Source organism: Odocoileus virginianus, chromosome 21 (assembly GCF_023699985.2).
Source record: "Odocoileus virginianus isolate 20LAN1187 ecotype Illinois chromosome 21, Ovbor_1.2, whole genome shotgun sequence".
Taxonomy (NCBI): domain Eukaryota; kingdom Metazoa; phylum Chordata; class Mammalia; order Artiodactyla; family Cervidae; genus Odocoileus; species Odocoileus virginianus.
In genome coordinates, this window is record NC_069694.1 from 56,006,922 (window position 1) to 56,027,361 (window position 20,440).

The following is a 20,440-nucleotide window of genomic DNA, read 5'->3' on the forward strand; positions in this document are numbered from 1 at the left end:
AAATACTATAGACAAGGTGCATGGCACCCTTAAAATCAATATGTTGAAATCCTATCTCCCATATGATTAGTATTAGGAGGTGGAGACTTTAGGAGGTAATTAAATGATAAGCATGTAGTGCTCATGAATGGGATTAGTATCTTGTAAAAGAGACTCCACAAAGCTCTCTTGCCCATTTCCCCCTGTGAGTACAGAGAGAAGATGGCCAAATACAATCAGGAAGTAGGTTCATACCACACACCAATCTGTCAGCACCTTGCCCTTGGACGTCCCAGCTTCTAGAACTATGGGAAATAATTTCTGTTGTCTATAACGCACTCAATCTATGTTATTGTAGCCTGAACAGACTAAGATGCATAGCAACACAGAAAAATTATCATGTTTTCAGATGCATTTACATATAATATTAATTATGGCTAATGATCATAATTATCAGAATGTATTAGACTATGCTGCTTATACAAATCCATACACTGATGTTTAAGTGTCCTCTTATTAATCCAAAAGGATATTTTAGATATTAATATATAGATAATTAGAATAATCAAAACAGTTATTCTTTTACCAAATACAAGCCACTAGTACTGTTACTAGCATAATACTCTCTTTGGTTTAAATAAACAATCATTTACTTAGAACCACAGCACTTTAGAATTAGCCTCTATCTTGAAATATTTTATATCAATTCCCTCATTTAAGGAACAGAAACTTAGATCAGAGAAGAAACTGACGTTGTCTCACATTGCATGCCTAAAATTAGAACCCAAGGGTTCTGCTTCTGATCTTTTAATAACACTACTCCCACTATCTTATTCCCTCTCCTATCTCAGTGGAGAACACAATCATCCAGACCATGGGCACAATCAACACACTTTCTGGTGACATAACATCCTGTACATGATTTCATATTTATCTGTATCTATATAAATATAGCCTTATATAATTTGTATACCTTATTTATTAGCCACAAAGAAATAAAACTGTGAGTCAGGATAATGTCAGTAAAATGTAGAAACAGAGAGTAAAGTTTTTTTAAAAAACAATGTTAAAAAATTTTACTTTAAACAGTAAAAAAAAATGTTAATATGACAATATTGAAACAAAACGAATATTCTTCCTAACTGGAAGGGAATAAAATTCCATACTCTTAGTATTAAAGCAAAGAGTAAATGTTGCTCCTTCCACTAAAAACCTCTTGGTCCATGTCTTTCAAATTATAGTTGTGTACTGTTAGGTGATTTAAAAATTAACTTAGATTAGAAGCTTTTCAAATGAAATAGAATAGAATAAAAGAGAATATCAGAGCATAACACTCTTGGAAACAGTATTATTTCAGGAAACTACTTTTTTTTTTTTTTTAATATATAAGTGTTCTTGTAAACTGGATCACAAGTAAAATACACTGCTTATTCTAGGTTGTGGTCTAAGATGTTTGAAAATTACTGCTCTACCTACTACTAAATACTGTTTAAAACTGAAATGTCAGCATTGTTATTGGTAACTGGAATTGTTTTTCTCCACCACATCAAAACTATTATAACTAATTTAATAGAGTTCTTCAGAATTAAAAGAACCTGAAACAGTAGCAGGGCGAAACGTGTAGAAAACAATTTAATCAGAAACTTTGATTTAAAAATTTACAAAAAGGCATTCCAGGGATATTACTTGCCAAAAGTTTGTTTTTTTCCCTCCAGCACAATTTCAGTTTGAGGGCTTGTTTTACAGACAAGAGACTGAAAACTCAAGACCACTAACAGTTAAGGAAAAAAGAAATTAAATACTCTCAATTTAATTCATGCCTTTACCTATAATTCTTTGAATTATTTCTATCACTGAATATTTTCCAATAATTTTATTACTGTATTAAACAACAAACTTATTTTCTTTTGTGAAGTGAATTTCAACAAGGAAGTTCAACTTGAAAACACTGGTGCCCTGAATATCTTTGCCATCTTTACAAAGCAAAGTGCTCTCCAGGGCAACTTCCTTTGGGTTCGTGGCTTCAGCCAATATGCAATGAGTGAAAGACATAGTGTTATTTCACTATTGTATTTCTTAAAGAACTACATCAAAAACAAGTCAGTCTAAGATATATAACAGTATGTGTGTGTATGCATATGTGTGTGTGTGTGTGCACATATACATCACAGAGGCTTAGATTTGTTAGATTCCAAAGAGGTAGGAAATTAAGTTTGATAAATTTCTGAACACCTTACTGTTTTTCATAAAGTCAGAATACTACTACAGATATCACAATTCAGAAAAAGGTAATCTTTACCTATGAAATGCTCTTGACTTCTTCCTTTTGTTTCCCTTCTGTTGTCTTTCAGAAAGGGACAAAGGTGTCAATTTTGTTCATCACCAGTGTTTGAATATGGAAGAAATTTGGTTGTACTTTAAGAAACAAAAGAGTGCTATCTCCTGTGAAATTTCAGAATATATCATAGAAAATATTTTATACCAGGTAAATTCCAAGTGACTAGAAACTGAATTTTAGTCCTGCTTCTATCAGTGTCTAGCATGTCCCTCAGTTTAAGTGCTCTCATCTGTAAAATAAGGGATTTTGGCAAACTAATCTCTCAGATCCTTTCCATTTCTAAGATTCTAAAGAACTATACAAATATAACATGTTATAAAACTTGGTTTCAAAAAAATTAAAGAGAAATTAAATTCATGCACAAAAATTCTAGCAATAGCTTTCCATCAAAACCTAGATGGTTTTGGCCTTTACTTCTGGATTTATTAGTATGGCACACATTGCATTACTATATTTCCTGGCTGTAACCAGATGTCATACTTAACTGATAGTTCTTTTATTAAATCATTCAGTTTGTTTACTGAGTGCCTACTATATGGCAGACACTGTGCTAAGTACCTCACTTTCACTGTTTCTAAAATCAGGATATTAATCATATCTAAATATTAATACTTTACAACTGCTAGGAAAGTTAAATAAAATACTTTGCATAAAGCACTTAGTTCCTGACATACTTTGTAATTAGGTAACAACTGGGAAAAGACTTCATTTCACATTTTTACAATTTCGAATCATGTGGTCCAATTTCTTCTTTTAAGGATCAAGAAAAGTTAAAAGAGGTAAACTAACCTCCCCACAGCACACATTTACTTGAGAGCAAGAGAGTTCCATAATTCTCTATCCATTCTTTCTATCATATATGTTGCTTTTGAACACAAGCAATTTCACCGTCTGTTTTTTTTTTTTTTCATTCTTTCCCTCAGATTACAAAACACTGCTTAAAAAAAAAATCAAGCAAATATATGCTCATAGCAGTGGCCTGCCTGTCAACAGCAATCCAGTAAGGGATTAGCTAGGACACACTGCTATGTACAGATGAGGAAACTAGGTTTTCAAATAGTTACTAACTGCTCAAGGTAAAGTCAGGATTTGAACCTAAGTCTGTCCAAATCTAAATGTCATGCTTTTTATGATACCATGTTGCCCTTAAACATGGTCTCTACTTAGCTTTCTAAATAATTTTAATGCTGCCACTAGTGGTTAATGTGGGCTATAGCTGGAACTGAATGACAGGGATCCAACCTTCACCAACATTTTCCTCAATGATTTAGCTGAAGTTAAAGAAGATGTCATTAATTTTGGCAGTATAAAAATGGAGGAAGAATACTAAATCTTAAGAAATATGGACTAAAACTAATGAAATGACATCATTACAAAATACCTTAAAATAATCTTAAACTGCTGAACCAAAAGAGGAAATAATTTGCTCAAACCATTATCATGCTGAATTAAATTCACCCATTCCCAGTCCATTTTAATTCACTGATGCCTAACGTCAATGTTCACTCTTCCCATCTCCTGTTTGACCACTTCTAATTTACCTTGAATGGATGAATATAATTCAGATGGCCATTATATCTACTACTGTGGGCAAGAATCCCTTAGAAGAAATGGAGTAGCCATCACATTCAACGTAAGAGTCTGAAATGCAGTACTTGGGTGCAATCTCAAAAATGACAAAATGATCTCTGTTTGTATCCAAGGCAAACTATTCAGTATCATAGTAATCCAAGTCTATGCCCCATCCAGTAATGCTGAAGAAGCTAAAGTTGAATGGTTCTATGAAGACCTACAAGATTGTCCAGGAATAACACCAAAAAAAGATGTCCTTTTCATTACAGGGGACTGGAATGCAAAAGTAGGAAGTCAAGAGAGATACCTGGAGTAACATGTAAGTTTGGCCTCAGAGAACAAAATGAAGCAGGGCAAAGGCTAGCAGAGTTTTCCCAAGAGAACACACGAGTCATAGCAAACACCTCTTCCATCAACACAAGAGACAAATTTACACATGGACATCACCAGATGGTCAATACCGAAAGCAGATTGATTATATTCTTTGCAGCCAAAGATGCAGAAGCTCTATACAGTAAGTAAAAACAAGACTGGGAGCTGACTGTGACTCAGAACATGAACTCCTTATTGCCAAATTCATACTTAAATTGAAGAAAGTAGGGAAAACCACTAGACCATTCAGTTATGACCTAAATCAAATCCCTAACAATGATACAGTGGAAGTGACAAATAGATTCAAGGGACTAGATCTCATAGACAGAGTGCCTGATGAACTATGGATGGAGGTTTGTGACACTGTACAGGAGGCAGGGAGCAAGACCATCCCCAAGAAAAAGAAACACAAAATGGCAAAATGGTTGTCTGAGGAGGACTTACAAATAGCTGTGAAAAGAAGAGAAGCTAAAGGCAAAGGAGAAAAGGAAATATAGAACCATTCGAATGCAGAGTTCAAAGGAATAGCAAGGAGAGATAAGAAAGCCTTCCTCAGTGATCAGTGCAAAGAAATAGAGGAAAACAATACAATGGGAAAGAGTAGACCTCTCTTCAAGAAAATCACAGATACCAAGGGAACATTTCATGCAAAGATGGGCTCAATAAAGGACAGAAATGGTATGGACCTAACAGAAGTATAAGATATTAGGAAGAGGTGGCAAGAATACACAGAACTGTACAAAAAAGATCTTCATGACCCAGATAATCATGATGGTGTGATCACTCACCTAGAGCCAGACATCTTGGAATGTGAAGTCAAGTGGGCCGTTGGAAGCACCACTACGAACAAAGCTAGTGGAGGTGATGGAATTCCAGTTGAGCTATTTCAAATCCTAAAAGATGATGCTGTGAAAGTGCTGCACTCAATATGCCAGCAAATGTGGAAAACTCAGCAGTAGCTACAGGACTGGAAAAGGTCAGTTTTCACTCTAATCCCAAAGAAGGGCAATGCCAAAGAATGTTCAAACTACCGCACAATTGCACTCATCTCACACGCTAGTGAAGCAATGCTCAAAATTCTCCAAGCCAGGCTTCAACCGTGTGTGAACCATGAACTTCCAGATGTTCAAGGTGGATTTAGAAAAGGCAGAGGAACCAGAGATCAAATTGACAACATCTGCTGGATTATAGAGAAAGCAAGAGAATTCCAGAAAAATATCTACTTCTGCTTTATTGAAAACACCAAAGCCTTTGAATGTGTAGATTACAACAAACTGTGGAAAATGCTTCAAGAGATGGGAATACCAGACCACCTGACCTGCCTCCTGCAAAATCTATATGCAGGTCAAGAAGCAACAGTTAGAACTGGACATGGAACAACAGACTGGTTCCAAATTGGGAAAGGAGTACATGAAGGCTGTATATTGTCACCCTGCTTATTTAACGTCTATGGAGAGTACATCATGCAGAATTCCCGGGCTGGATGAAGCACAAGCTAGAATCAAGATTGCCGGGAGAAATAGCAACAACCTCAGATGTGCAGATGATACCACCCTTACGGCAGAAAGTAAAGAGGAACTAAAAAGCCTCTCGATGAAAGTGAAAGAGGAAAGTAAAAAAGCTGGCTTAAATCTCAACATTCAAGAAACTAAGATCATGGCATCCAGTCCCATCACTTCATGGCAAATGGATGGGGAAGCAACGGAAACAGTGACAGACTTTATTTTCTTGGGCTCCAAAATCACTGCAGATGGTGAAAATGACTTCAGCCATGGAATTAAAAGACACTTGCTCCTTGGAAGAAAAGCTATGACCAACCTAGACAGCATACTAAAAAGCAGAGACATCATTTTGCCAGCAAAGCTCCATCTAGTCAAAGCTATGTATTTTCCAGTAATCATGTATGGATGTAAGAGTTGGACTATAATGAAAGCTGAGTGCCAAAGAATTGATGCTTTTGAACTGTGGTGCTGGAAAAGACTCTTAAGAGTCCCTTGGACTGTGAGGAGATCAGACCATCAATCCTCAAGGAAATCAGTCCTGAATATTCATTGGAAGGACTGTTGTTGAAGCTGAAACTCCAATATTTTGGCCACCTGATGCGAAGAACTGACTCATTGGAAAAGACCCTGATGCTGGGAAAGATTGAAGGTGGGAGGAGAAGGGGATGCCAGAGGATGAGATGGTTGGATGGCATCACTGACTCGATGGACATGAGATTGAGCAAGCTCCAGGAATTGGTGATGGACAGGGAAGCCTGGCGTGCTGCAGTCCATGGGGTCGCAAAGAGTTGGACATGACTGAGCAAACGAACTGACCTGAAAATCATGCTAATTGCAGAAATTTGTTTGGTGTTTTGTTTTTTTTTTTGTCGTCATATTTTTTTCAGAAGTTGACAACACAATTAGATCTTGAAGTCAGTTTCATGGATTATGATGCCTGTCAGTGCATTTTCCAGGGACATGTGGATGAGTCTATTGTCAGTGAACACAGATAACAGCCTTCTTAGATGAGGCCCAACATAGAGGAAAAAGCATTTTAGATGATGACAGAAAAATGTTTTTCTGTTACTTATAACTTAAATATCATATTCACTTACAATTTCAGATCAAACAAACTTAAGCCATAAGCTCATGCTTATTTCTATTCTTTCATTCTCACTCCTTACATTCTACTCATATTCTACTTTCCCATAGTTCTGATTTTTTTTCTTATTTATGTTTGACCATTGTTTTATATTATATGTTAGAATTTATTTTATTTTTTAGAATTTACTTTAAATCTTTGTAGGATAAGGTGAAGTAGAATGAATGAATGATAAGATTAGTTTAATATTTTACTAGGCCTTCAAAAATTTTTTGAGAAAACTTTTAGTTTGAAAACACAAAACTTGTTTTCAAAGTTCAGTAGTGTCTTATGAAAATGAGAATATAGATCTCTGTTGCTATAAAGGACAGAAATAAGATTTGTGTATAGAAATTGCCAGAAGGTGAATTTCAACTCACTGTGACGGAAATTTCTCAGTAGTTAAAGAAGTCTTAAAAAGAGGAGAATGTCTCACAAAACATCAAGTTTTCTACCACTGTTACCATATTTGAACAGAAGTTGGACAACTACTGGCAGGGATAATCCTTTAGTGAGTAGGAGGCTGGACCAGAAGGAATCTAAAGCCTTGTGTATCTTTGAGGCTGTAATAAAATACATATTATAGCAAGAAAAACAATATACAGGTTCTTATAGCAACACATTATCATTGATGACAGCAGTATTGGTAACTGTAATAACAACACTAACGGCCATAATAACACAGTATAAGACTTTACAGTTGCTTTTATCTGGGGCATCATCAAAAGACATCGTATATAAGTATTATTTTTCATCCCAATTTTACAGATAAGAAAATTAGGATGTTTCAAAGTGAAATAACAAAGGAAATGAAATTGCTTAAGCTGACAATCAGTCAGCAAAATTAAGGAGGTTACTGGTTAAACAACTCAATGTATTTAACTAGCTAATGTTGACTCTATTATAGCAGAGGCTTAGAAAGACTGGAATGTAAAGCCAGTAAAGTTTTGCCTAAGGAAGAGCTGGCTAAGATGCTATGGATACTGAATTTGATCCTCTGATGTTTAACCAAAGGTCATGCTGCAGAGCTTTAAGTTTAGTGAACATTCAGTTCCTAAATTACCTATTTTATAAGAGGCTAGAGAACCCGTCTATGGGGTTGCACAGAGTCGGACACAACTGAAGTAACTTAGCAGCAGCAGAGAACCCTTAGGAACTTTTCTCTTTCCCCTCTCCTCCAAAGCTGCCTTATTCTTTCAGACCAGATACTGTAAATGACAAGGCACATTGCCACAAGCACCTCTGAGCTTACAATTTTATAGCTTTGTACACAGAGGAAAAAAAGGATCTTTCCTGTAAGCTCTAATAATAATTTGAATACTCCTGAGAAAGAATACTGAGTAGCTCAAATCACCCATACAATAATCACCACAGCCAGAAAATGATGAAATGCTCAACATGGAGTTATGCCCATCCTGGGGTTAAGTGGTATGGATCGATTATTACTGATAAAAGCAGGAAAGAACAATATATTTTCTTAATTAAAAAAAATTAAAATGCATATTAACCAGGTACTTCTAAATACAGTTTGAAACAGCTTTTTAAAGACATGCACATATTAAAAAATTAGGTCTTCTAAACTTCTTAGTTTGATCAAACAATTTTATATCATTTTTGGTACTGTTCATCCTTGTTTCTTTTTTCCTTCCTGATTGATTCTCTTTACTTCACAGACATTAGTTAGATTGGCCAAAGTATGATTCTACTTTTGGTTCTGATTGTGAGAAGCTACTTAGGAAGGAAGGGTATTTGTGGTGCACATCTGAATACTGACCTCAGACCAGCAGACTTCCAGAAGACACACTGAGTGATGACAACTTCCTTCCAGGTGTCTTCACTCTGTTCTCTCAGTAACTGCCTATTTTAATTTTACAGAAAAAAAGAAGAAAAAGCCTTATTGTTAAGTTTTCATTCTGTGACATATTGTAGATCCAGATTCAGGTGTCAAATAACTCTTTATTGATGCCCTACTCTGTGCCACTGTATTAGCCTTTACAGAAATAATGATGGAGAGAGGCTTTTCATGGGATCTGCTTTCTAGATAGTGAGAAAGACAATAAACAAATAAACTAAATAATCACTGGTTGTGAAAAGTGGTATGAGATGAATAAACAGAACACTGATAGAGATAGGCAGGAAGTTCTAAGTCAAAGATGGACTTCTAGGAAGACAAAGTTAAAACTAGAGTATAGAGGATGAGAAGGAGTCAGCCACTTGGAGACTCAAGGCAAGGCACTGTAGGTCAGGGTTTCTCAACTTTGGCACTAATGACATTTTGAACCATATAATTCTTTGTTGTGGGTGACTGTTTTGTCTGTTGTAGGGTGTTTAGCAGCAGAATTGGCCTCATCCCAATTGGACACCAGTAGCAGCACTCCCTTCTACCCTGTGACAATCAGCAATGTATTGGCCTTTGCCAAATGTCCCTTGAGAGACAATATCACCCCCCATTAAGAGCCAGGGATCTAGGCATAAGGAATAAAGAGTGCAAAATCCCTGATAGCATGAGATGCTGTTAGGGAGGGAAGAACAGCTCCTTCAGGTATCTATTTGGATTTTATTTTATGTAGATAGTTAAAAAGTCTTGGAACAATTTTAAGTAAGGGGGGGGGTAACATGTCAACATTTAAAATAGGCTACTTTGGCTGCTGTGTGGGAAATATATATTTAAAACCATGAGAATAAAACCTGGTCTTAGGGCCAGGCATTATGGAACACCATCTAGAAAGTGTAAGAGAAAAGCAGGTTGAAAAGAAACAACCAAATAGGTTGGAGGAAAGCCATGTAAGAGGATGGTGTTACAAAAATTGGGATGTGAGTCAAAGAGGAAGTGGTTGATTATGACTAGATTTTTTGGTTGGCCTCATCATCACTGAAGGTTTCTCTGGAATTGCACTGGTTTAGCTCATCTTCTTGCCTTACTACAATTTCCCCTACAAATCTGTATATAATTTCAAACTAAACATCCTGTTCAAGAACTTAAAAGGCTTCCTATTATAGCCCTGCCTTGGCTTTGTTAATTCCTGTTTCTAAAACTTTGCTCTTGAGTAGTCATATCTCCTCCACAGTGCCTTCAAATATGCCTACCCATGAACCTTCCAAGTTGAAGCTCATATCTGATCTCCCATACAATACAAACTTTGCCCAAAAATTCTGGTCCACACAGATGTCTCTATTCTCTAAAAAATTAACAGAACTTCTAGTTTTTCAGCCCATCCACTGAACATATTTGTTACCTATCTATGCCAGGCACTGTGCTATGCTCTGGAAATACACAGTGGAAAAAATATAGTCCCTGTTCTCTAGAAGTTTACTAAGACGATAACACTTGTCAACATTTCTTTTATGCAATTAGGAAGAAAGGAGTTAGTCTCACATCCAATCATGAGCCAGCCATTTAGCTACAACTTCTCTATACTGTATTTCACTTTATCCTACCTAGCTCATTCATGGTTTGCCATGTCTTTAGCTGTTGTTTACCTCCTGGAACTACCGGATGACAGATTCTCAGGATAGAATACTGCTACTTCTACCACTTATTAGTGAATAGGGTGAGTAGAACCACAAGATGGTACATCTCCCGAAGTCTGCTTTATAATCACTCCAGAATAATAAGGAGGCATGTAAGTGTGGTGGTGCTGATGATGTAAACTTTGGCTTGGCCTCATTCAAACAACATAAGATGGTCTTTGGCATTCCAAATCTTTCCTTTCATGATCTCAAGTCAGTGAGAAGTGCAGAGATTTTTCCTCATTAATTTAGGTCTGCCCAGTAAAATAACTATTGAATTAAACATATACACACTCCGAACAAACAGAATTCTCAGAGGCAGTATATTTAAAACTTATGTTGTGACATTTCTAACCACAAAGTTTTTGGGAGCAACTCCTGTCCTAAAATACAGTGCGCTGTCAATTTTCCTTTTTTTCATCTGTTTGCTTTAGACTTCCCATTTGACTCTAACTTGTGACCTCACATACCATGTAAAACTCAGTACTTAAATATGCCAAGTAACAGCAGAAAGTTTGAAGTTACATGATTAAAAAGCTGTACAGTCACGGTTTTGTCAAATTCTTGAGCATGGCAAACTGAAGGGCATTCTTCTATAATCTTGAAAGGAGGCAGGGAGATAGTATGAGTCTTTATTATCCATAGTTCAAATCATTTTTCACGAGTGCTCTGTCAGTTACATTTGCAAAGAAATAACTATAGTACAACATAATTATTATAAATAAATCCAAAAAGGGTGAAGGAAGGGCAAATCTGTCACAGGAAGTTATGAAAGTTTCCATGTATGAAATAACTATTCAACTGAGACCTAAAAGATCTTGAGAGAACCTAGCAGAAACACAGATGAGCAAGGAATTCTATAGAGCTAGTGTGGAGTAAATGGGCAAGAGTAGTAGATGAGACTAAGTTTGGGGCCAGGTCCTGAAGGAGATGGGGAGCTCCTGAAAAAATCTTGGTAATATTGTAATCACATTTTCATGTTAGAAAAATTATTAGCAGACATGGATGTTGGACTGGAGTGGGAAATACTAGAGCCTATTGCAGTGGTCCAAGGGAGATGAGTTAGGAGAGATGATGATTAGTCGATAGATTAAGACAGTGAGAATGGAAATTAAAAAGGGTGTGGGGGTTGAGAGATCCTTAAGGAGATGAATTAATCAAATTTGTTATCAGTACAGAGGAAATGAAGGAAATGTAATATAGGGGTACACATGGATTCTTGATTTGGGCAACTGGGTGCTATTATCTAAAACAGGGAATGAAAGCAGTGTAGGTTCTAGATGGGTGGGAAGAGATATGGCACTAGGAGTAGGGAACAGAAAAGATGTCCAAGTCAATTTGGGACAGAAGTACCTATGACTGCCTGCAATGCAGGAGCCATAAGAGATGAGAGACGAGGGTTTGATTCCCGGGTCGGGAAGATCCCCTGGAGAAAGGAATGACAATCTACTCCAGTATTCCTGCCTGGAGAATCCCATGGACAGAAGGACAGATAGAGGCGCTACAGTTCATAGGGTTGCAAAGAGTCAGACACTACAGAAGTGATTCAGTACACGACACCCAAAAATGCTGTTGCTTAAAAGGGTCTAAGCTGAAGATATCCATTTGGGAGTCCTTGGTGCCCAGGATACCTAGTAGCTAAGTCCATCGTGGGGAAAAGACTGTTCAAGGAGACAGAAGAAGTAACAACACAAGAAAATGGAGAGTTTGGGAACACAGAGGGCACAGTTAAAAATAAAAATATTTAAAGTGCCTCAGAGAGGTAGTCGCAAAACCAGGAGAGAGTAGCACTAGGGAAAGCAAGGGGAGAATTAATGGTGCTATTTTTTAAATGTAGCTGTTTTTCTCATTCTCCAAGTTTTAAATTTCCTGAAGGCAAGAACTGTATCTTAAATTTCACTGTATTTTCTTCAGGGCCCAACTCAGTAAAGGGAAAAATAAATGCTCAACAAATTCTCCTTGATTCAGTCACAGGTACTACTTGCCTATACCAATCTAAAATGTTTCCTCCTGTTTCTTCAAACAGAGTTACCTACCTGTTTAAGAGTTTAGTTAAATCAATTTTTAGAATCTGTATGTTGAACCTGCAACAGCTTTGAAATGAGTCAAAACTTTACTACTTACTGAGAGGGATCTTTTATACTAAAGATGACAGTGGTAGTAGTCCTTTTACTACTATCCCTAAGAAACAAGTTATTACAAAACGACGTTTCGCCCATTTCCCAAACTTTAGCTTGCAACTTAAAACCTGTTGAAAGCACAGTAAGGAGGCAGCCACATTTTTTTAATGGTTAATTTTTCTCACAATTAACCATTAACAGGGTCGACATGTTTATTAAGCCTATCATTTTATTAAATAGTCACGAAACAAACCAGTTGGGGAATATACATTCAAGCCAATGGGAATCATTTAACTGTAAACAGACTGTAAGGATTCACAGAAAGCTAAAGAGAACTGCGAAATCGTCTAGGGTTTCGAGGCCAACCGATACCGGTCACTTTCTCTGAGGTAACCACAACTAACTTACAGCCCAGTCTTTGGTGGATTCGTGTTCCTGAGCTTAGAAAATGAATAAATAAATGACCAAGAGTATCAGAATAACCACTTACACCTGAAGAACTATTCCTTTCTTCCCTCGACACCACAAAAACCAACCTGCTGCCGCCTTTCTCGAACAACAGTTAACCCCAGCGCTCTGCTCCCGCCTTAAGAAAAATGGTCAAGTCCCTGCTCTCGCGGGATCTCGCTGCTCCGAGTAAGTCAACTGGATCGCCAGCCCTATGGAACCCGCGCGGGAACACAGATCGGCAGGTCCGGGAAGCCGGGAAATCGCGTGTGGGGGCGGAGCCAGCTCCTGGAGCCTGAAGGCGGGGTCAGCTTCGAGGAGGCGGGGCGGGGGTGAGGCGGGGATTTGGGCGGGGCTCCCAGGACCTGTTGATCGCAGGTGTCACTGGCCTGACTGGCCTTGGGGTGTTGAGGAGTGTGCGCATGCTCCGTGCGCTGGGTCGGGCTCTGGGCGGCGGAGACCAGTCGCCTCTGCTCTAGTTCCCGGTGAGCCTCGGTTTCGGTGGCAGCTGTTGGCATGTCAGCCGGGTGTCAGCTTGACGCGGAGCTGGGCCAGCGGGAGATTGCCCTGTGGAGGTAAAAGGCCCGTATTTCTCTACCTGGACCGCGCGCCTCTCTCGCTAAAAGGGTAAGTCTCCGAAACTAGTCCCTGGCTGGAGATCCAAAGACCTGCGACCTCCGCGGGCCTGACTGGAAGACCCTCATTCCAGTCCCAGACTCGGTGTCTCTCCTCGCTGCCCCACGACCTCCTCCCCCACCCGCTTCGGGGCAGACTCCGGAGGTCACCCAGCCCTCCTGCCGCCCTCCCGCCTCCTCCGGGATCTGGCGGAGATGCCTTCGGCCAGGCTGGAGGCGAATGCGGAGGGAGGAGGTCCTGTACTTACTGGGCTGTGGTTGTTCGTTGCTGCTGTGTTTGAGGGCTGGCCAGAGGCGGAACCTGGGATCCTGCTGGATCGCTTAGTGCTTTGGAATTATGAATATTATGCTTACCTGGCGCCTTCCCCTCTCTTTCCAAGCCACTGCCTCTCGAGCAGCAGCTTTTTAAAGGGGTTTTGTTGCTCTGTTTGGAGAAGAGATGATTCGTGAGACTCTTCGGACTGTTGATTTCTGAGTGGTAGTAGTAATAATTTAGTGATTTAGTAGTAGTAATTTACGAAGTTAATGTTTAGCTTCTAAATGGCGAGTTAGGGGACATTTCTGGTCTGGTGTGTGCCCAGTCGTGTCCGACTCTTTGCGACCCCGTGGACTATAGTCCACCAGGCTCCTCTGTCCATGAGATTTTCCAGGCAAGAATACTGGAGTGGGTTGCCATTTCTTTCACCAACGGGACGTTTACCAAACAACTTTTAAATATCTTTGGAGAACCGGAAGTACTTGCACAGGTGTATCAGAGAGGGTTTCTAAAGCCTGCAATCTGAGCGTGCTCTGAGGTTTTGTTACTCCCCTCCAAGGTTTTCTCCGTCAGTGCGAAGCCTCATTAATGCTTGCAAACGTACTGCAAGGCTTTGTTAGATAAGAGTTTGCCAAATGTTTCCTTATCTGGAAGAAAATATGTATTTTTTTTCCAGTGAGTTTTCAAGGCTATTACTGAGGGATGTTTAAATTTAGGAGGTTCTTTGTGATTAGGGTCTGATTCACTTTTAGTAATGTTCTTTAAAGAAAAGCGTTCGTAATTCTCAGTATTTAAAAGACGGAAAAATTCCTAACGAAATTCAGATTGAAATGAACTTTTGGCTAAGTTAATATTAAATACTTCTTGTTAGTGTAATGTTCTATTCTTTTTGGTTCCATGATGATGGTCAAGGCAAAGAGAAATAAAAACAAATGAAACATATTGCGAAAGCATTATATGATTTATCTGCCGTTGTTATAATTTCAAATAGACAAGCACACTGTAGGAAGGAGTTAGTTATGCTCTGAAAAAAAAGGTTTTTGTTTTTATTTTAAATTTTATTAGTTTTTAAAATGAACTCACTGTACAGTTTGTTTAGGTTCACAATTACTACTAATAAAACATGAAAGTGATTTATTCTACTCAACTCACTAGTTATGTGTGTTTTTTCCTAAAGTGTGAAAAATAAGCAACCAAGAACAGATCTTTCATTTTCCCTATTAATTAAAACAATGTTTTTATAAATGTAGGTAGATTTGTATAGTTCTTGTAACTTAACATTAATAGTCATTTATTAATATTTTCTTTAGAAAATACAAAAAAGTGGTTTTTTTAAAAGACAGCTATTTTAATGCTGTAAGGGCACCATTTTTCACCTAGTTTATTCTTTTTCTTAAAAAATCAAAAAGCTTACGATTTTAGTAAAGACTGTGATTCAAGATCTTTTCCATTCTTTAGTGTCAAATGTTTATTTTAAACTGTTCAGTACCAGGATATTTTGGGAATAATGATTTAGAAGTTTTTTTTAGCCAAAGATTTCAAAAATGAAAATTCTATTTTAAGGTAATGTACACATTCAGTAGTCAAATCACAAGTTATTTTCCTGCTGAAACTGTTATTTTGCATTATAGTATATGCACACAGTAGGAACAAGAAATGTTCTACTAGAGATAAAAACTTTCAAAGGTTATTTAAACTTTAAATAACTATATAATATCCTAATCTTGGCAAGTTATTTTTTTAAATACTAGGAATCCTACATGTATAGAATATTTAGGCAAAAGTATTTCTTCTTTGCTTTTCCAAGTTAATCCATATCCTCTATCAGCAGTTCTTTTATTAACTGAGGACTCATGATTAAAACTGTGGTCTGTGATTAGAACTGAATTTTAATGTAACTGGTTTTCTTGGGAATCTTATACATTTTTTTCATCCTTTTTTAGTTGTAATCCCACGAATTATATTTTATGTTTTTACAAACATTATCCTGAGGGGTCCATAGGCTGCCATCAAAGGTGTTCCGTGACATACCCCAACGTGCTACAAACCATTGCATATGGTTGAAGAACTTTTATTTTACTTGAGTTACTTAAGAAAAGTTGCTAGTTATTGTTTATGGCTGCATGGTTGTCGTGTTATTTATGAATTAAAATTGTCATTAAGGAAGTTTTGAATTTTTCTGAGAAGTTGTACATAGGTTGAATTCTTCTAAATTAAATCTCTGTTACATTATTTCAGAATTGCTTTCACTTTATTTCGGATGCATTGCCTTCTAACATTGTAACTCATTTCTCTTTCTCTAGCTCAGTTCGTAAATGAATGTTTAAAATAATACTGTGGTGAATCCACTTGTGAAGCATTTCCAAACTTTTTTTTTGTAACTAGAAGTTTTCATATTTTAAGTTTTCTTAAAGTAGTATAGCTCTATAAATGAAACTGCTTATTTTCTACTAAGAATGACTTATTAATAGATTTTTAAATTTGGAAGTTAATAATTCATTGTACAGTTTATCCGATGCCACTAATCTGGATTAAGTCTTTAGTCAAGTTTAAAGAAATGGAGGAATAACAAAATGGGGTGTAAAATATCAATACAGCTTTTACTTTTTCTTCAAATGTGTTTTTTATATTGTTAAAAATCATTTTATATCAAAGATTGTGTTTTTGCTGTTATACTGAGTGCCTGCCATGTTTTGGGCATTTATTAGTTTAGATATGGTTTGTGATTCTTAGAATAATTCTATGAACTTTTTAATATAGATTATAATTATAGATAATGGAATTCATTTGCTTTTAATGATTGAGTAGTTCAGTAATATGCTGTGTTGGTGGAAGTTTTTCAGAGGTAGAATAATTGGAAATCATGAGGTCAGTATCAGAACATGAATTCCATCCTTGTCAAGAACCCATCAGGGCATTCTTTGTTAACCAGGTACTTTGTGCTTTATCTTCTTCTAAACTTCTCACCCTGCATAGTAAAATCTTGGCCCTCCCTGTTTTTAGATGAGCAGTCTGTTTGAACCCTAGAAGATGTTTCCTCTTAAAAGGTACTGCTGTATAGGCCTGAAATAATCTTACCTCCTTGTCAGTATACTACTGACACTAACCTAGCTGCTAAGTGGTGGGAAATTGTCCTATACCTTTGATGCCTAGGTCTCTTTGATTTCATAGGGTTTGTTAATTGAGGTTTCATTTTATTTCCTGAGCTTCATTCAGTAAGTATTTAATGACTGCCTACCACGTACTTTGTATTGTTCTAGTTGCTTGGAATTGAGTTTATATTCTTAGAGGATTGGGAGGAGAAACAATGATAAACAGCGGTAAAAACAATAAGTCAATTGTATGCTATCTCAGTTGGTGAAGAATGCCAAGGGGAAGAGAGAAAGTAGAGCAGGACTAGGGGAGTTGGGAATATGGAGGGGGTTGCAACTTTGAGTATAAGCCTCATATAGAAGGTGATTTTTGAGCACAGCAATCATGAAGTGAGCCAGGGAGAAGTCACGTGGGTATCAAGAGGAAGTGTATTCCAGGCAGAGGAATAGAGTGTCAAGGCTTTAGAGCAGGAGTTTGTGTGTTTTGTTCAGGAATACCGAGGAGGCCCATAAAGTTGAAAACGAAGAATGTAAAGGGAAAGTAGTTAGGGATGAAGTTAGAGCTGAGAAGATGGGCCGGTGTTACGTAAGAAGAAATGTATATTTGGTCTCTGCCTGTTTCCTGGCACACAGCTCCGAAAATTCTTGGAATCTACAAGGTGATAAATGTGTGTTGAGGTGGCTATGGTTGAGATAAATGTGTGTTGGTGACTGGGTGCTAGCCGCACGGTGAGAACTGATTGCCACGAAACCAACCATGTGATTATAGGACTGACATTTTCAGCCCTCCACCCCCTCTCCTCACCATACACATATACACACACTTCCAGAGAGGGGAGAGGTGGAGGTTGAGCTACTCACCAGTGGCCAAATATTTAATCAAGCATGCCTACACAATGAAGCCTCCATTAAAAAATCCTAACTGTGAAGTGGTTTAGAGACCTTTTGGGTTGGTGAACTTGTAGAGGTGTGGGAGGATGGTGCTCTTGAGAGGGTGTGGAAGCTTCCTGCCCTGTCCCACATTCTTTGCCCTGTGCAGCTCTTCCATCAGACTGTTCGTGAGTTGTATCCTTTTATAATGAACTTGAAATCCACTCAAGTAAGCTGTTTTCCAGAGCCATACCAGCAAATTAATTAAATCCTTGGCAGAGGTTGGAGGGAACCCCTAACTTACTGGTGGTTGATCAGAAATACAAATGACTACTTGGGACTTGTGGTTGGTGTCTGAAATGGGGAGTCAGGCTAGTGGGACTGAGCCGTTGGCTTGTGGAATCTGACACTAACTCCAGTAGTGTCAAATCAAATTAAATTGTAGTGTCCTTTGAGAATTAGAGAATTGCTTATTGTGTAAAAACCCACACATCTGGGCTCAGAAGTGGTGTGAGTTTATAAAAAAGCGTTTTTACTTTTAGCAGGTGGTATAAGCTTTGCAGGCCATTGTAAAGACTTTTGGTTTTTAATCTGAATGTAATAAGGACCCATTAAAATTTTTTGATCAGAGGGATGGCTTTATCATTTAATTTTAGAAGTTTTATGTCTAATCTTGGAAATAGACTGTAACAGTTAATCGTAGAAGCAAGGAGACGATTAGGACATTATCTGGCAATCCCAGAAAAATCTGATGATGGTCTAGTCCAGAATAGTAGAAGTGGAGGTGGTAAGAATTGGGCACATTCTGTCTGAGATATTCAAGAAAGAGGTGTCAAAGATGATACCAAGATTATTTCTTCTGAGTGACTAAAATGATGAAGTTATCATCAACTAAGATGGGAAAGAAGATAGAGGTAAAGCAGGAGTTCAGTTTGGGGCTTTGTCAAGGCAAAGGAATGTTAGGTGATACCTGCCTTGGCATACTTTTCTTGTGAAGATCATGTCTTAAAGCAGATTGCCATAAGCCATTGTCTTTCATGTTCATACTCTGTATTCTGGATACATATGCACTCTTGTTTTTCCCTAATTGGTTACCATTGGAAACGAGTGATTAGTAATAGCCAGAATAAAGAAAGCACAGTTCTTTATTGGACATAAAGAAGTTAAGCAAAAAGATACAAAACATTGAAAGTTATTTAAAATTTGCTTTTTGGGGTGGTGGTAGTATAGTTTGTCCTTATTACTTTAATTTTATTTTGTGTTTAATAAATTTTCTAGTATCGTCTTCTCCAGTTCCTCCATTTGTAGAGTGACAGTGGTTTTCTATATCAAAAAACATCTCTTCTTCTATTATCTTTCTTACTATAATCCTTCAACTTTATAAAAAGGAGACCTAAAAAGAAATTAAAAAATAAAAAGGAGCCCTATAATGAATGATTTTTTTTTTGTTTCTTTGCTTTAACTTGCTGTCTACCTACATATGGGAAGATCCCTTGGAGGAGGGGATGGCAACCCACTCCAGTCAGTATTCTTGCCTGGAGAGTCTGCATGGATGGAGAAGTCTGGTGGTCTGCAGTCCATAGGGTTGCAGAGTTGGACATGACTGAAGTGACTTAGCATGCACACTTACCTATGTATAGGTATATGTATCTATATACTTATAGATAGCTTGCTATCTAACTGTCTAAAATAAAGCTTTAAATAGTTTTACTAGTAAGGTGGACGGTTGTAACATATCACTGAAAAGTCTTCAGTGTTTCCCTTAGTTAGCTATATTGCTTATTAGTGAAAAGATGTTAAAATGAAATTTCACTTTAGAGTTTGATGGCTAGGCCAGGGTACTATTAAGAATGTATTTCAGTAGCTTTATTAACAGTGATTCTCTCCTTCTATGAGACTGTATGTCTAATTTTCTGTTCACAATATTTATGTATATTTTAGATATCTATATATAAAAAGATACTATTTTATAATCAAGAAAAAAACAACATACTTAAAGAACAAAGGAGTCTCTAAGGCTTTATCAGCTATTGTGTTAGTTTCCTAGGGCTGCTATCACAAAGAACCACAAACCAGACAGCTTAAAGCAATAGAATTGTTCTCCACGGTTCTGGAGGCTAGAACTCCAAAATCAAGGTGTTAGGAGTATTGGTTCCTTTCTAGGGCTCTGTACAGAATCCTTCCTTGCCAGTTTCTAGCTTCTGGTCGTAGCTGTCAGTTCTTGATGTTCTTTTCCTTGTAGCTGTATCATTCTAATGTCTGCTTGTCATCTTCACATGATATTCTATCTGTCTCTGTCTCTTCTTCTAATGACTTCTGCTAGTCTTTTTGATTAGACCCCATCCTAATGATCTCATCATAATCTAATCTCATCTGTAAAAACCCTATTTCCAAATGAGATCATCTTCACAGGTACTAGAGGCTAGGACTTCAAAATACTGGGGGGCGGAGCACAGTTCAACTGTGAAGTGAAATCACTGAGTCATCTCCGACTATTTGTGACCCCATGGACTATAGCCTACTGGGCTCCTCTGTCCATGGGATTTTCCAGGCAAGAGTACTGGAGTGGGTTGCCATTTCCTTCTCCAGAGGATCTTCCCAAACCAGGGATCGAACCTGGGTCT

The 20,440-nt window shown here is 37.6% G+C and overlaps 1 protein-coding gene and 1 long non-coding RNA gene across 3 annotated transcripts in view; one reads left to right on the forward strand and one right to left on the reverse strand.

The window, feature by feature from the left end:
• LOC110137041 (uncharacterized) overlaps positions 1 to 13,338 on the reverse strand; it is a 62,785-nt gene extending 49,447 nt beyond the window's left edge. The window contains exons 1-2 of one of the 2 annotated variants that reach the window (XR_011482558.1): positions 13,053 to 13,338; positions 8,661 to 8,744 (exon numbers count right to left, since the gene is read on the reverse strand). This is a non-coding gene — a long non-coding RNA (uncharacterized lncRNA). Of the gene's footprint in view, positions 1 to 8,660; positions 8,745 to 13,006 lie in introns of both variants that reach the window. The other variant, XR_011482557.1, reaches the window with a different exon arrangement.
• A 42-nt stretch (positions 13,339 to 13,380) lies between these two features.
• Positions 13,381 to 20,440, forward strand: part of USP53 (ubiquitin specific peptidase 53) — a 55,852-nt gene continuing 48,792 nt past the window's right edge. The window contains exon 1 of the mRNA XM_020893224.2: positions 13,381 to 13,590. The gene's annotated coding sequence lies outside the window, so the exon portion shown is untranslated. The remainder of the gene's footprint in view (positions 13,591 to 20,440) is intronic.